The sequence below is a fragment of the Schistocerca cancellata genome, chromosome 1, assembly GCF_023864275.1.
Source record: "Schistocerca cancellata isolate TAMUIC-IGC-003103 chromosome 1, iqSchCanc2.1, whole genome shotgun sequence".
NCBI classification, from domain to species: domain Eukaryota; kingdom Metazoa; phylum Arthropoda; class Insecta; order Orthoptera; family Acrididae; genus Schistocerca; species Schistocerca cancellata.
This window is the reverse complement of record NC_064626.1, coordinates 804,648,342-804,666,119: the sequence shown is the minus strand read 5'-3', so window position 1 is coordinate 804,666,119 and position 17,778 is coordinate 804,648,342.

Here is a 17,778-nt window from a genome sequence, read left to right as displayed (position 1 = left end):
ATAAAGTTACATTTTTTCCCTCTAAAACATGCAAGGCTTGGTGAAGTACTTCAATGGTGGTCGGCAGTAAAACCCAAGCTAGCTAAAAAATATTTTAAACACTCACTACTTTCGTAGACTTTTATCTCTTCTTTCTGATATTCATATCCTAGTATAAAATCGTGGATTTTTCGCGAAATCCGCGATGTATGGCAATCCTAGTGCGAAGATTAAGCTTTTACAATACCTGAACAAAGAAAAGGCTCTACACTGTGTACAAAAAAAAAAAAAAAAAATTAATTGATGAAACATTTTTCACATTTAGTGACAGAGAAAAATAACATTTTTGACGTTATTTGATACTTAGGAAGGATAAAAAATTGTTCTATGTGTTGTCTACTAAACATTATTTGAGGTCTTTGTACCTACCCAGAAAGTAAGTTTCCCGATGTCGTTTGCTTTAAAGTAGACGTATGTGGCAGGGAAAATTGCTCATGCCCAACAAGTCTATGAAGCGACAATCAAATGCCAGCCGACATTTCCCGCCTTTGGCAGTACTGCGACAGCCATGCCCTGAAATGGCGTCTTACATTCATTCTCCCGCCGCCTGTGAGGTTCAGTCAGTGATAAGGTTCCTTAATGCACAAAACATAGCGCCCACCAAAATTCATCGTCAGCTCTGTCAGGCCTACGGGCAGAACATCAGGAGCAAACTGATGGTGCATCGCTGGTGTAGGTTTTTTTTGTCCAAAGGTCGTCAAAGTTTCCATGATGAAGAGCGCAGTGGGCGATTGTCCCTATCAGTGATCATCTGGTTGAGGTGGTGCAACAGTGCATCCCGGAGAACCGTCGTTTCACGATTATGGAGCTCAGGGCCGGCGCAAGCCCAAGTGCCGCCTCGTGCGAGCTGCTAAATTGCCGCCGCCCCCCCCCCCTCATTTTTTCCAAAACGTTTGTGGAATTTCATTTAAGCAAATCTGTAGGAAATGTCAGCAATCAATCGCAATTTTTGTTTTTACTTTTCAAATCAACCTAGGTTTCGGCCACTGAGTGACCAGTCTCAAAGCTTTTAATATGTGCTTAAATCTAAACCGTCATGTTGACAGTTACGTTCAACATGACGGTATAGATGTAAACATAACTCAAAGCATTGAGAATAGCCACACTGTGCTCGAAATCTATGTAGATCTGGAAAATAAAAACAAAAATTGCGACTGGTTGGTGACATTCTCTACAGATTTGTACAAAACAGTCGCTGGGCACCAGCTCAAAAATGGAGTCAACCCTGATTGAAGAAATCTAGCTAATTTTAATAAGCCTTGTGAATTTACAAAAATGTTCAAATGTGTGTGAAATCTTATGGGACTTAACTGCTAAGGTCATCAGTCCCTAAGCTTACACACTACTTAACCTAAATTATCCAAGGACGAACATACACACCCATGACCGAGGGAGGACTCGAACCTCCGCTGAGACCAGCCGCACAGTCCATGACTGCAGCGCCCTAGACCGCTCGGCTAATCCTGCGCAGCATGAACTTACAGTTAACGTAAATAAACATTTTCAATGGTTGTAAACAGATAATATATTCAACAGAAAACAAAATATATTTACAATTTAACGATAATTTGGTTTGAACAATAATATTTACAATAACTAATTAATGTTGAATAAAATAAGAAACAACACAGTAAATAGCCAAGACACTGATCATAATATAAAAATTTAAAAAAATACTAGACAAATCGAACCTTCCTGGCTTTTGCTTGTGCAAACTCTTTCACACGATCTGTGTAATTTAAGTCCTCTGCAAGCTCGTGTTCAATCGATATTGTTGCAATATCATTCAAATGAGTTTGGCTCATCGTTGATCGGAGGTATGTCTTTATCAATTTCAGTTTCGAGAAACTCCTCTCTCCACTCACAACTGTCACTGGGAGTGTTAGGAGAATTCTCAGAGCAATCTTAACATTAGGGCGAAAATTATATCTTCCTATAAACTTCAGAGTCTTTTTTGGACCTATTCCAGGTTTCAACAATGTTGAAAGCACTTTTAATTCTTCCCTCAACTCCAGTGCATCAATGTCGCTTGACTCATGATCTTGCAAAATCGCTGCGAGGTTTCTACACTTTGTGTCCAGGCTGTCAGGAGGTGCATTCTTCAGCTCGCCGATGTCGTAGAGAAAATCAAAATAATCACAATGAGATTTCAGCTGATTGAATCTCTCATCCAAAGATGTGGTTACTATATCTAAAAGATAATAGTAGAATTCAATCTTGTAACATTTTGTTGGGTCATCTATTGTCTCATCCCTTCCTTCCTATGTAAAGTGTATTGGCTTCTTACTTCTTCGCTGGGAAACACTTATTCGTGGTAACGTTAGATCTTCTAGCTCTAATTGTGTAGCCAATTCTTTGGAACCCACCAAGAAAGACAGAAACTTTTCTTCTGTTCTGAAGGTCTCAAAATATGCTTTCGTTTTTTCAAGTATTTCCAGGGCCTCAGAAACATTTATGTCAATGGTCTGGAGGGTCTTACTGACAACACTGATGTGAAGCAGAACGTCGTACCAGATTACCAGAGAAGTGAGAAAGATGTAATTTTTTATTTGATTCGCAAGTGACGTTGCTTCGTGAGCGGTCATGCCATCTAATTCTTCTGATAGCTGAACCAGTGCATCATAAATGCCTCCAATTTGAAACCTCAGCGGAGTAAGTGCATCGATGCGACTTTCCCACCCAGTATTGCTCAGTGGCTTCAGCGAAAGGTTAGGCAGATACTTCTTCAAGACATTCTAACGTCGAACGGAGTACAAGAAGAAGTCATACAAGTTTTTCACTGTCGAAAACATAGAAACAGCATATTTAGAAGACATAGCGGCATTGTTTACAAATGGTTCAAATGGCTCTGAGCACTATGGGACTCAACTGCTGTGGTCATCAGTCCCCTAGAACATAGAACTACTTAAACCGAACTAACCTAAGGACATCACACACATCCATGCCCGAGGCAGGATTCGAACCTGCGACCGTAGCAGCAGCGTGGCTCCGGACTGGAGCGCCTAGAACCGCACGACCACCGCGGCCGGTGTCATAGTTTACAACAAGATTCAATGAGTGACTGCTACATGGTACATAAAATGCTCTCTTGTTCATATCTGAAATTCTTTTCTGGAGATCAGACTTATTTCCTTTCATGTTTGCTCCATTGTCGTACCCTTGCCTTCTCATATTACACAATAGGACTTTTCTATCTTCCAAGAACTTGAATACGACGTCCGTCAAAGTGGAGCTTGAAGAATCGGGTAGTGGAAGAAATCCCAGGAAATGCTCCTGGACGAAACGTACCACAACTGTCATCTGCTAAACTTTTGAAATATCTGATGTGCAGTCCAGAATTATACTTTATTACTTTGCAGATTTCATCATTAATAGAATATTGTTGGTTATAGATGATCCAATAAGATGAATTATTTCATTCTGTGTTTCTTTTCCAAGATAATGATGACCCTTGTTCTCACCATGCTTTATTCTGTGCAGGTGCTCCATCAGCACAGTGTCGAACTTTCCGAGTAATTCAACGAGTTTCAAGAAGTTTCCGTTGTCAGGTTAAAAGAGTGTATCTGTACTTCTCTCAAAGGCAGACATTGCCGACCCAGGAAATGAATTATTGCTATTAAGCGCTCAAGAAAATTTTTGCAATGTTCGCTTTCAGTATTCAGAAGCCTTTGCTGATGGGCGTCGACAGTTCATGACTTTTTCAGTCCCTCGGAAAACACGATCCACTTTTTATGTGAATTCAAATGCTCGGTAGACTTCCCGTGACTTTCGAGATACGAAACAAGGTACCGCCAGTCTCTTATACCGTGCTTTGCAATTTTTACTGTAGATGACGAAAAAAGTTTGCAACAAAATCAGGACACAGCTTCCTTGCTCTTTGAGTACACCAACCAATGTCTATCTGCTTTTTCTAAATTCTTCAAAGGATAGCTGTAGTGCACAGGGCTGAAACGCCGGTTGACCGCGTTTTTATGACATTCTTCAGCTTCCTTAAAGCGCTCGGGAGGACCTCCCATGACCAAAGTCGTTTGAATGCAGTCGGTAATAATTTCCGGCCATCTTCCGGGATCTGAGTCAATTGTGTCTTCCAGTTTAGGCTCGCCTTCAATCCCTTCTCCGGTGGTGAGTACCTCGGCTGACGTTCCTCCGGTATTTTCTGAATCGAGTCGCCTAATTTCAGTTCTGCCTGATGTTTCAATCTCGGAGCTTTCGTCACAAAGCAGGTCCTGGGTCCAGACGAGGTCTGTTGAACATGTTGTGGATGGCCCACCGTCAGCATTGCTACTGTATGCGGTGGTCGCAGTACTGTGTTCGTCAACTTTCTGGTCATGTCCAGAAGACGAAGATGTAGCTGCAGTAGCTCCACTAGTTTCTATACTTTCTTGATCTCTTTTTCCACCCTCGCCGCTGCTAGGACGTTCTCTCTTTCTCTCTTTGGCTTGAAATATCGTTGTAGTGCATCCTTTTCCTTCTTATCGTCATCTTCCTTTAGCGCACGTCTTTTCCTATATTCACTGCCACACAGTCTTTTTCTACCGTCGGAAATGTTTCGATCCATCCCGTAAAGAACGATTGCGTGAAACTAACTGTTGATGTCAGTGTACTAACTTCATTTGCAACACACTTCGCAGACAGTTTCCTGATATTCCACTGCACGTAAACGGAAAATTATATTACTGTAGGATACACTGTTCAGGAGATGAAGTGATAAGAATTGAGCCTCGTGAAATTGAATTTCAGGCCGAATTTCACTACAGACGCAAACGAAACGGTCAAAGAGTGGGGCGGAAGACAATGGAGAGAGGAAGAATGAGGAGATGGAGTAATATAATAATACAATAAATACCCACCCGGGCATCGACGGGTACCAATGCTAGTCGAAATATATTAACTCACTGCACTGCGGTTGTTCATTTCAAAGAACTGACACTCGACATCTGTCGTAATTTCCATGTGTCACTTCCGTCGTATCTGACTATGGAATAAGGGGTAACAAATTAGTCATCGCCGTATCACTTCACTTTTCTTCGTTTTATTTTCATTCTAGCTATTGGGATGACTCGTGCTTATTTGCCGACTTGCCAATTTTTGAAGTGACGGATCATTAAAAAAAATTCCTATTCTGCAATCTTGTAGGAGAAAAACTCTAACTTATGAGTAACGTGCATGCACAATACTAATTGTACGTTATATGAAAAGACTATTACATCCCAAGTTGCAAGAAATTCGGACGCACCAATTCTTCCGTTCTTACGAAACGCAATGAAAGTGCTTCTGACCAATCTTGACTCCCTCGGCCAACTACCGAAACGAATTCTGTAATTTTCGTTGTAGAGTACGCAACAATACCTATTGCCTGGAAGGCGAAGAAGTGGTGACGCGGCAGTGCCAGGAACTAGGTCACATGACGACGTACAGCAAGGCTACGGTTAAATTAGCGCCCAAGAAGAAGCAAGAAGCTCACAATAAGTATGTGACCGATGATCTGGATATGTGTATTATCAGGCAGCAATTTCTATGGTATTACGAACAATAGAAAGAAATACGAACTTTGCGAAATCTGCACAACTTTTGTCAAACAGAAATGAGCTTCAAAGCTAGCAAGGAAACCCTTAGAAGCAATGTTCTGTCTATGGATTTTCGTTTTGTTTTGTGCGGACGAGAGGGCATTGTTGCTAAAAGACCATACTTTCTCGGGTTTTCATCAGATTAAAATCGATCAGTAGTTTATTAAGATGAAACATGAATTCACACGCATTATACAGTAAATAAATGTTGGCAAAGTGATAGTGTGCCAGTAGTATTGTCAAACAAAAGTGCCGGCTAGAGTTTAATTATTGTTCATGCAGGCGGAGACACGTGTTTCATGGCTCAAAAACCAAAACGTCAGACTATCACTCAGAAACGGATAGCAAAAATTTTCAAAAATACGTCGAAACCCAACTTATGCCAGGCTTATTAGCAATGTCTTTATCCCTTGTAATTACTCGTACCATATTTACCCATTCGGAATGCTTCTAGCCATTGTATGTGTTGGACATGTTTGACTATATTAATGTTCAACCATTTTTTTCCCATAATGCAGGAAAAATAAAACTCTCAGAAGCTGCCATTGAAGGACTTAGCAAAATTGCTTCAGGTTTAACATGTAATCGCAGCATAGAACATTGTATTCGCATTTCCAAATTAGATTTCGTCTTCTGCAAAATTAGTTGTGAGTAAACGCACTGCGCGTAGCAGGCTGGCAGCGCTTCACTCATAAGAACACTGGCGTGTACGCCAGACTGCTTCCCCCTCTCTTGTTCCTTCGGCGTAAACACGATGGTCCTGCCACAGTGGCGAGGAAGAAATTAGTCCTCCTTCGTCCCCTGGTTCAACAGGGGCGGCCAGAAGCAGGTAGTCGAGGCGCCATGCCACAGTTCCCAAAGCCGCTCCCTCTGAGGTTTGGTTTCGAATCCCCTCTTGGGCATGAATGTTGAGTTTGTCCTAAAAAAATGTGGGGGGTGGCAGATTTGCCGCCCTCGGAATTGCCGCCCCGTGCGGTATTATGACGAAGCGACTAGTTTGTCGAGAGGATCGTCACGAGCAATGAGACATGGATTTCTCACTTAACCCTGTAAATCAAGCAGCAGTCGATACATTGGTGTCACAGTGGATCTCTGGTCAAGATGAAATTCAAACAGACTGTGATGGTGCAGAAAATTCTGTACATGATGTTCTGAACAGGAAGGGCATTCTGCTCATTGATTCCTGCCCACAGGTGGAACAGTTAATGTTGACCATTTCTGTAAAACAATACAGAAACTGCGACTTGCCATTCAGAACACAAGGCGTGGAATGCTTACTGCAGGTACTGTGCTGCTCCATGACAATGCTCATCACCTTACAACTTGGTACACAGCAGCTGTTTTGCAGAAATTGGGCTGGGAGCTGTTTGATCATCCAAAATACACTCCGGATCTTGTTCCCAGCAATTTTCATCTTTTCTTGCACATCAGGAAATTTCTGTGCTCCAGCAAGTGTTTTGATAGTGACGAAGGGCTGAAGATGACTCACACACTGGTTCTGTTTACAAGTGGCAGACTTTTATGACAAAGAAATACTAAAGTTGATCCCATTACATGACAAGTGCGTCAGTTCTTTTGGTTACTTTGTCGAAAAATAATTCAAACATTTCTGTACCAGTTACCAATAAAGTTTTTCATGTAAGTATGTTGTCTATGTTTTTAAAAAAATATAGAGAAACTTACTTTATGGTTGTGTCTCATATTTTCTCTAGTAAATAAATGTGGATGATTTGAAATTTCTGGATGACACTTTTCTATTGTTTCTCTTCTCAGCAGCTTACCACAAGAACTTTATCAAGAACTACATTATGAATTTTGCTTTGACCATCTACATAAAAACAGATGCAGTAATATATAGATCATTGTTCTTAGTTTCTCAATTTTGATATTATATTCCAATTCTTTGTATTTCAAACATTATCTCCTTACCTCACTTCCAACATTCAGGATTGTGCTAAATGAAGTGACATGTTGAATTTCCACCTAGTTTAAGCCCCATTTTACACACTCTGACTATTTGAGACAAGTAAGTCTACTGCAGAACCCCTGGTGTTTCATTCCTGTATGGAGACTTGTGTGTTTTGAATCAACATTTTTGTCTGCACATCAGTGGTAAAATTGTGTGTGTTGTCAGAGCTGTCTGCTGTGAAGTTTGGCATCTGATCGGTGAAAATTAATTTATGATGGGCTATCCTTTTTACGAAAAAGGGAAAAATAGTAACGAAATGTAGGAACAATGATGATACTAATTCCCAATACAGAATTCAAGTTCTTCTAGAAGGTCATGTGGTAAATTTTTTAAAATCCTGAGAACTAAAAGAATAGAAAAGTGTCAATCAATCATTTCAGAACATATAGATATTTTTCACTGAGTAAATATGTACTTGATAACATATCAAAATATATCTAGAACGCTGTAAAAAGCACCTTATGGTTTAGACTATCGATTGTACCATGTTCCCTTATTAACTACCAAGTAATGTCAGTTTTTTGTCAAATAATTCTCAATTTTTGACTGGAATAATTTTCATTAAAACACATTTATCTATTTATATTCTTATTTATTCATAGTGTAGGTTTCTCTCTGTGTAAAACGTAAATACCTTCTTGCTTTTGGATATTTCGCCTCTTTTGTAGGGGAACACTAACAGGAAATATACCATGACATTTGTAAGTTTTCAGTGTGTCACGAAAACAAACCAAACAACACAATAAAGATTAAGAAGGCATCAAAGCCCAAAATCCATACCTGTAATAGAAGTGAGCTCAGCCTGAATAGCTTAACTTCCAACACTGCAATAGTCCCATGTATCAGCATATGCACAGTGTTCAGCACACTTTGAAAATTACAACTCCAAACTCAGCGCAGTCTATAGGTCATCCACATCATAGGTAAAGGAGATTAGAATAAGCCCTTGTGTCATGGTTGTCTGACGATTTACACCCACGCATGACAGGAGCAAGCACTTCGAAGGATTGACTTTGACCAGAAAATTGCTCATGTAAAACATCCTTAAAAACATTACAGAACATCAAAATATAAGAAGTGCAAGGCCCCTGTCATGACATGGAAACATAGAATTACAGCAGTGTTCCAAGTGGTGTGGCAATGAACCAAGAGCGTTTTATCAGAAGTCCATAACTGAATTTCCCCCATGTAAAAGATTACATCACACAAAGTTGTCAACACCCATTCCATTTTGTTCCATTGATGTCCAGTGTGACTTGGCCTTAATGTGAAATATGTAGCTGGTTTCAGTGTACTTCAGAATCTATGTGGAAGCTAATAAATAATTAATATGTTTCTGTAATCTATTACATTTTTGGAAATAAATCTAGTAGTAAATAGTCCCACAAGATGTAGTAAAGATACGCGAAACATTCATAGACAATGTGATTACCAATAAACCATAATACAGACAAAATGTACAGATCATAAACACAAACATTGCTGATTACCATGGGGTATTATTACTGTTATCAGATAAGATAACAATGTCAGATAAAAATGTTTAAACAGTTGTGACAAACAAAGCAATCAAACCTACAGAGGCAACAAATTACACAGATCTTGCACGTCCATTAGTATGTAAGAATACAAATGTTAAGTGGAATAAAAATTGGGTCACAGCAGATAAGGAAATGAATGAAAAGAAAAGAAAGCTAAAAACTATTGTGACCAATCTTGGACAAATCCAACACAAGCAAACTATGATTCCTACAAGGGTCAAGAAGACATTATATAAGAAACTGATAACAGAAACCAAATCCAATTACTACACAAACAAAATTATAGTGTTTAATAATATCACAGAGCCCACATCGTCACACATAAGGAAATAGAGGGAAGGTGTAGACATGAAAATCATTGGACCAATAACTATAAAGAAAATGGGAAGAAATCAGAGACCCTAAAGAAGTCAGTAATATTGTAAACCAACATTAAGTCTAGGCAGTGGATAAATTAATAGAGCAAACCTCTTCTAACACAAAATGCATACAAAGTACTCTTCACCAGACAAAAGTTTGTTCCTTTTCCCTTCAAATGAACCTCAATTAGTAAAAATAATAAACTGATTAACAACAAAAAATACTGAGGGACTAGTTGGTATATCAATTAGAATAACGAAATGCTGCTTGTAGTGGGTGGTAAGGCCTCTGACTTTTCTCATAAATTTGGCCATGGAAGAAGGAATATTCTTGAGATATTTAAAAAAGACTAAGGAAGATCCAGGAAATTACCAACCAATAACTACTACACCTGTTGTAACTTACTAGTCTTTCTTTGATTACATATTCTATTATTTTCAATTGAGTGTGTAATTAAGGACAGAATAGTATATTTTATAGAAAAATGTGGTACTTTGAATTATGCCCTGCATGGGTTTAGGAAGGGTAGATCCACCAAAAAGCAACAGCTGAATTTATGGCATGTGTAACTAAAGCACTAGACCAACAAAAGTAAGTTTGTGGTCTGTTTCTTGAATTTTCAAAAGCTTTTAGTTATGTATGACCCAAAATATTATTAGAAAAGCTGAAGTGTTATGGAATAAGGGGAAAAGCAGCTACTATCATAAAAATCATTCATAGAAGATAGAGAACAGTGTGTAGAAATAAAACAAAATGTGAACAATACTATTATGTATATCTACTCCAATTTTGAATTTGTTAAATATGGAGCTCCTGAAGGATCAGTGCTTTGCCCACTGCATTTTATTTTATGTGGATAAGATATGTCCAAAATAATAGGTGGAAATGCTGTCATTTATGCAGATGAGACTTAGTGTTTGTTGTAAGTGATGTTTCAACAGATGACTCACAAAAGCGAGTGTTCACTAAATTTGCAAAATTGAAACAATAATTTTAGAGGATGTAATCTTTTTATAAATGTATATACAGATACATACATGTAAATACATGCAAACAAAAATGTAACTTCAACAGTATTACTGTCAATCTCGGAGACATGGATCTAAAAGAGACAGAAACTTATAAATTCCTGAGTGTGATAGTGAATAGGTACTGTACGTGAGAAATGTATACAAACAATATTTGTCATAAAGTGATGTCGAATATATTTGTAATGAGATAAATGTCAAATACAATAAACATGCAAACACTGCTAATAATGTGCTACAGGCTAGTTCATTCTCAAATTTCGTAATGTATCCTGGTCTGGGGAAATCATGCAAATGTGCACATACTAAGAGTACTAAATCTACAAAAGAAGGCTATAAGATGCATAAGAAGTTGTCTCCTACAGATTCCTGCAGAAATAAATTCAGGAAGCTAAACATATCTACAATAGCATCATTACACATATATGAAATGATTACTTATGTAAAAAGTAACTATGCTTCAATGTTAAACAGAGGTATCCATAACTACAACACAAGAAATGAAAATGATTATCATATTGTAGGAAATCGTCTCAAATTAACTAACAAGGGACCTATAAAAGCAAGATGCCTTCTATACAACAGTTCGCCAATCTCTTTAAAGATATGTCTGTTTTCAAAAATAAACTAAAATGTCACATGTAACTGTGCGACTATATAAAAACTTTTAGTAACAATAAGTTTACTTTAATCTTTGTAATTATTATTTTTAAATGCTTGCATTTTAGAGGCTTTTTTTTAAGAAATTAGTAATTTTACTGAAATGTGCATGTAGTTGCGTAATCTTGAAACTTTTTTTCAAACTTCATGTTAACATGATGTGTACAATACCATTCTACAGAATGAACCACTGATATAAATAAATGATCTGGAACGTTGTACCCATTGCTCGTGATTAATAGTTGAGTCTATCCCCAGAACGCATCTTCATTTTTTTATTGCAAAGATCCCTGCTGTTCCATACCCTTGCTGTCCAGCGTGAATCGACCATGGAGGTAGAATATTTTTACCTCCATGGAATCGACCGTAGGCACATCTATTAATACCTTTGGTAGGACTGTTTGTTTATGTTATTGAAGTAAACAGTAAGGTACTTTTTGTCATTACATGTGGAAGTCAGTGTTTTTTATGTGTTAACGATGCTTTCTAACGTATGCGGTTGCTTGCGAGCAGTGTGTGCACCAAGAGTTCAACAAATACGCTTTCATGCAAACAATGCAAGGACTTTTTCTGGACCAAAAATTGTTTTCACTGATAGTGGTTCGACTGTAGTGTGTTGGCACCCGGAAGAACCATTCCCCTACGAACATTCATTACCATTACCTGCAAAAGAGAAGGAGGCAGACTATGTGCTCAAATTGCATGACAGAGAGAGAGTTATGGCTCAGTTTAAAAGTAAACACCCCGAAGTTGTCCGGCAAGAACTCATGAAAATAACGCATACAACGAAACATCGGTGGTTCCCACGTGCACGTGACAAATATGCAAAGAAGACACCACCTGATCGTGAATACCTTTAACATTCATAGCGATCACCTATAATTTGGAACGTGAATTGTAGAAAACTATATTTATGAAGCGTGGTTAGTTTCAAACTAAACTTAATGCAGTATCGCTTAATGTTTGTAAAATATGTAATGCTGATGGTAGACAAACCTCAAAGCTTCACAAATTGTTGATAGTAGAAACTTTGTAAATACGAGCAGTAATGCCCGCTGGAAAATAAATTTATTCGATTGAATGGTAGATTTTTATGATTACCTTTACATCAAGTAAGAGGCATAAATGCGTAATATTACCAATTACATGTCTGAGTAACCCGTAACTCCCCAGCATCTTGATTTATTGCGTAAAATATTAAAAGGTAACATGCATATAATACCGGTAATACATTATTATAACGTGTTCATGCCATTTTCTTTAGTAGTGCCCTGTACAGATGTTCGATTTCTTTCCAATATCACTACTTATAGTTTCAGCAACAGTGATTTGAAGAAAGATATCCACAGATACTGAAATTCAGTTCATTAAAGTGAGTAACTTATGAAATAGGTGTGATTGAAGTTAACAATATTTGTACCAGTACCTATCTGTAAAATGGGTCTGAAACAGTGCTTGGCTATGACTCTGAAACAACTTGTTCACTTCACTTTGTGTGCTACAAAATTGTTTCACAATTGTGCCACCCTGATAATACTATCATAATTCAAAAGATATCAAATTAAAGTCCTGTTGGGTCACACAACATGTAAATCAATACAACAGCTCTACAGTACTAGTTGTAGATTGAGAAGTTGTGAAGCATAGAGGTTCCCTTATCATGTATCTACAATAATGTAATGATCACAACATTTCATGTAAATGTGGACAATGTATACATCCAGATACTTTTTTCACACATGTACTGCAATCATAGGGTCAATACGCAGGCTACTAGATTATGTTGAAGTGTTAGTCATGAAACGAAAATAGTTCAGGAAATCCGGTTATTCCACACCTATCTTCAAATTTCGATACAGAAAGATGATGAAATACCAACAGAAATTAAACATATATATGTACATGGATACAAGCTAATATAATACTTTGTATAACCAGTGAAGGAATTGGGGGAGTGATTAAATACTGTCATTAAATTCTTCATTTTCATGAGGTAGTTGAATTTATTCATGGAAAATATATTAAAAATTTACTAGCATTTTTGTGGAAACAATACATCCATTTGAAAGCACTTTTTAAGGTCTGTTGGACCATAGGTAGTCCTGTATTATTATTTTATACAGAAGTAAATTTACAGGCATCAGTATTTGATACTCAGATATTAATGTCAGCTTCTTCCATGTGACACGCTGTTAAACTGTTCATATCAAATTTGTTCCAATTCATTAAAGTTTCAATAGCTGCATGTATTACTTTGTATGTATTTGTTGCCAGTTGTGGTGATACAATCCAATGTCTTCATTCCCCTTGACACAGCAACCCTATCATTTGTTGTAATGTATGAATGACAACATAGATCAAGACGAATTTTTGATACTGGTTATCAGCTTTGACCAGTGACATATGTTAATGGCAGGCATGATGTCACATTTTGGAGTGTGTTTTCACAGTTTGGTTGTGAGTAGGTGAAGCCAACAGATTTGAAACCAGAAGCCTCATTGTGATGACAGACCAGTCTGTAGCTTAGGCAGTTCAAAAGATTGCTGTTGATATTACATTATAACAGCCAAGTTGCTTACGATGTTCGTCAAGTTTTCTACATCAATGGTCAAAGCCAGTGATGAATATTGAACATTCCTCTTTATCTGATAACATGATACTATATTTACTTCACTACACAATGAAATGTCACCTATATTAGACAACCAATTTTCATCACATGTCACCTACATTAGACTAAATAATTTTCACTACATAGCTGTGTGTCTGTGACTGTTATAGTATTAAAGCTTGAAAGGCATCAACTATAGGTAGTGTCTGCATTGTACAAATTTGTAATAATGAAACACCCAGTAGCTTCTACTGTAGATAGACAGGATTGTCCAAGAGGGTCTAAAAACTATTAGAGAGTCATTCCATGTCAAATCAACACACCTATTTTACCTCACCCTCTTAGATTTTGCTAAAAGTTGGTATAATTATAGTGGGCACTGAGACTAAGAAAAATACCAAATTTCAATTTTTTTTATCTCAAACCATTCCTGAAATACGGCTATGTAAACTGTTCAAAAACCAGTCAAAAATGTGTGAACGGACTTTTTTTAAATTGTCGTAGGAACTGCCCTAATTGAGCTATATAACTGGGAAAGGTGTCATTTTGCATGCTCTTTCCAGGGATATACAACAAAACATACCTTCTAATTAATAACCTTTTTCAAAATACTAATTAATATTTTGATTTAATTTTAATTTTTTTTACAAAAAATACATAATTGAAAATTTTCAAAATATTTCCATAACATTGTAAATCACATGGCAAAATATAAATCTGGGATGATTATGGGTTCATTGTTAAAAAAACGGCCCCAGTTTGATCAAATTGACCTTTAACAAACAGGAATTTCTTTAAAATATACTGAAAGGTAAGTAAAAAAAAGTATTAGAAATATCAAAACATCACCTTATTAAACCAAAACTATTCAGCATATTTTATAATTAAGTTGACTGCTTATTTTAATTTCATACAGCTTCACTAACAGTATATTAACCGATATAACAAAAACAAGAAATTGAGCATTTAACTACAAACTGAAATAAAGTATGAATAAGTACAAGTATTTACATAATAGTTCTGGTCCATGATGTTTGAAATGGAACTATTCAACAAATTAAATACGTAGTGTTTGTTTTTATGTAACAGGTATATGTACATAGCTAAATTTAACACAATAGGTACTAACAATAATTTTGAAACAACTTTCTATAAAATATACATTAACACTAACCTGAGACAAAAATTAAGAAAATATACATTAACACTAACCTGAGACAAAAATTAAGTTTTGAGTTGAAAGCAGTTTCCCAATAAAGTGTCTTGGAACTTCACATATTACATTTTAATAAAGCTGACTGGGTTTGGTTTACATCACTTTCATTAAGAATGTATGTTCTCCCTGTCGGAGTAAATGGATTCACTTTCGTGAGAACATCCACAACTGACACCCTTAGGACATCTGCATGTGCAGGATAAGAGAATGACTTAGCTGGTCCACATGGACGAAGAAAAGTTATTTTCATTTCATCAAGTTCTTCATTTTTTTTCTAAAATGTACCCAAGCCACCAGTTTCTGCCATATACAGTGGTGACATAGCCTGATACATCTTGTAACTTCAGTTTGTCTGGTAATGTAGTTACTTCCCTCTCCCAACTCTGCACCTGAGAAGTATTTGACTATTAATTTTGATGTAGTGTTGGGAATGAAAGCGTGAAATTGCTGTGTTCCTTTGATTGTCAATGCCTCTTCAAGTCGGCTTTTTAAGAATATTTCTGAAGCAGCATAGTCTTCTTGAGTGGAATATGCAAAATCAACATTTGTCATATTATCTACTGCCCACTCAAATAGATCTTGTGCGGTTTGGATTTGATTTTGGTATGGCCTTTGCAAAATTGCACGAGCTGCCAGTCTCTTTACGGAACCCCCTACTCCATCACAAGGCCCTTTCCCATGTAAGAATCATTAGTTTTTTTGCTCTATTTACAGAATTTTTAAAGTTTCTTTTAAGATTTTCAAGAACGGATGTATCAGTATCTGACGAAGTTTCAGGAGCAACAAAAAGTTTACGTGCCATTGATGAGATTTTCTTCACTTTTGATTTGGCATAATGCCTAGATGTTAGTTTTCTCTTGTCAATTGGGGAATCACCTAGTTCTTGAAGTGTTGTGTTAAATGTTTTAACAGCTACTGAAGTTGGAGTGAAGTCAGGGTCTTGGTCTCGGATGATTATCTCTGGTCCAGAAGATTCTTCTTCAACACTTTCATCACTGATGGGCTCTGGTGTATTTTTCAATTTGGTTACATCTTTCCTACATTTATCACAAATCTTGGCACCACTTGGTATTTGAGGATATAATTTGGGCATCCATGTTGTGACATTTCTCAGTTTTTTTTCTGTCTCTAATAAAATGATTTGACTTCAATGGATCACAACACTGCACTCTTACAGCACCGCACGTTTTACTTGGTTCCATATTTATACAAAAACCACTTATAAACTGTCCTTCAATGTATAGATTTACTTGAAAATGAACTATTAAATACACTCCTGGAAATTGAAATAAGAACACCGTGAATTCATTGTCCCAGGAAGGGGAAACTTTATTGACACATTCCTGGGGTCAGATACATCACATGATCACACTGACAGAATCACAGGCACATAGACACAGGCAACAGAGCATGCACAATGTCGGCACTAGTACAGTGTATATCCACCTTTCGCAGCAATGCAGGCTGCTATTCTCCCATGGAGACGATCGTAGAGATGCTGGATGTAGTCCTGTGGAACGGCTTGCCATGCCATTTCCACCTGGCGCCTCAGTTGGACCAGCGTTCGTGCTGGACGTGCAGACCGCGTGAGACGACGCTTCATCCAGTCCCAAACATGCTCAATGGGGGACAGATCCGGAGATCTTGCTGGCCAGGGTAGTTGACTTACACCTTCTAGAGCACGTTGGGTGGCACGGGATACATGCGGACGTGCATTGTCCTGTTGGAACAGCAAGTTCCCTTGCCGGTCTAGGAATGGTAGAACGATGGGTTCGATGACGGTTTGGATGTACTGTGCACTATTCAGTGTCCCCTCGACGATCACCAGTGGTGTACGGCCAGTGTAGGAGATCGCTCCCCCCACCATGGTGCCGGGTGTTGGCCCTGTGTGCCTCGGTCGTATGCAGTCCTGATTGTGGCGCTCACCTGCACGGCGCCAAACACGCATACGACCATCATTGGCACCAAGGCAGAAGCGACTCTCATCGCTGAAGACGACACGTCTCCATTCGTCCCTCCATTCACGCCTGTCGCGACACCACTGGAGGCGGGCTGCACGATGTTGGGGCGTGAGCGGAAGACGGCCTAACAGTGTGCGGGACCGTAGCCCAGCTTCATGGAGATGGTTGCGAATGGTCCTCGCCGATACCCCAGGAGCAACAGTGTCCCTAATTTGCTGGGAAGTGGCGGTGCGGTCCCCTACGGCACTGCGTAGGATCCTACGGTCTTGGCGTGCATCCGCGCGTCGCTGTGGTCCGGTCCCAGGTCGACGGGCACGTGCACCTTCCGCCGACCACTGGCGACAACATCGATGTACTGTGGAGACCTCACGCCCCACGTGTTGAGCAATTCGGCGGTACGTCCACCCGGCCTCCCGCATGCCCACTATACGCCCTCGCTCAAAGTCCGTCAACTGCACATACGGTTCACGTCCACGCTGTCGCGGCATGCTACCAGTGTTAAAGACTGCGATGGAGCTCCGTATGCCACGGCAAACTGGCTGACACTGACGGCGGCGGTGCACAAATGCTGCGCAGCTAGCGCCATTCGACAGCCAACACCGCGGTTCCTGGTGTGTCCGCTGTGCCGTGCATGTGATCATTGCTTGTACAGCCCTCTCGCAGTGTCCGGAGCAAGTATGGTGGGTCTGACACACCAGTGTCAATGTGTTCTTTTTTCCATTTCCAGGAGTGTATAATAGATACAGACTGGTCAACACAGAGGTAACAATTGATTTGCACTAAAACCACAGTGCACAATAATACTGTAGGCACACAAAGCCTTAGA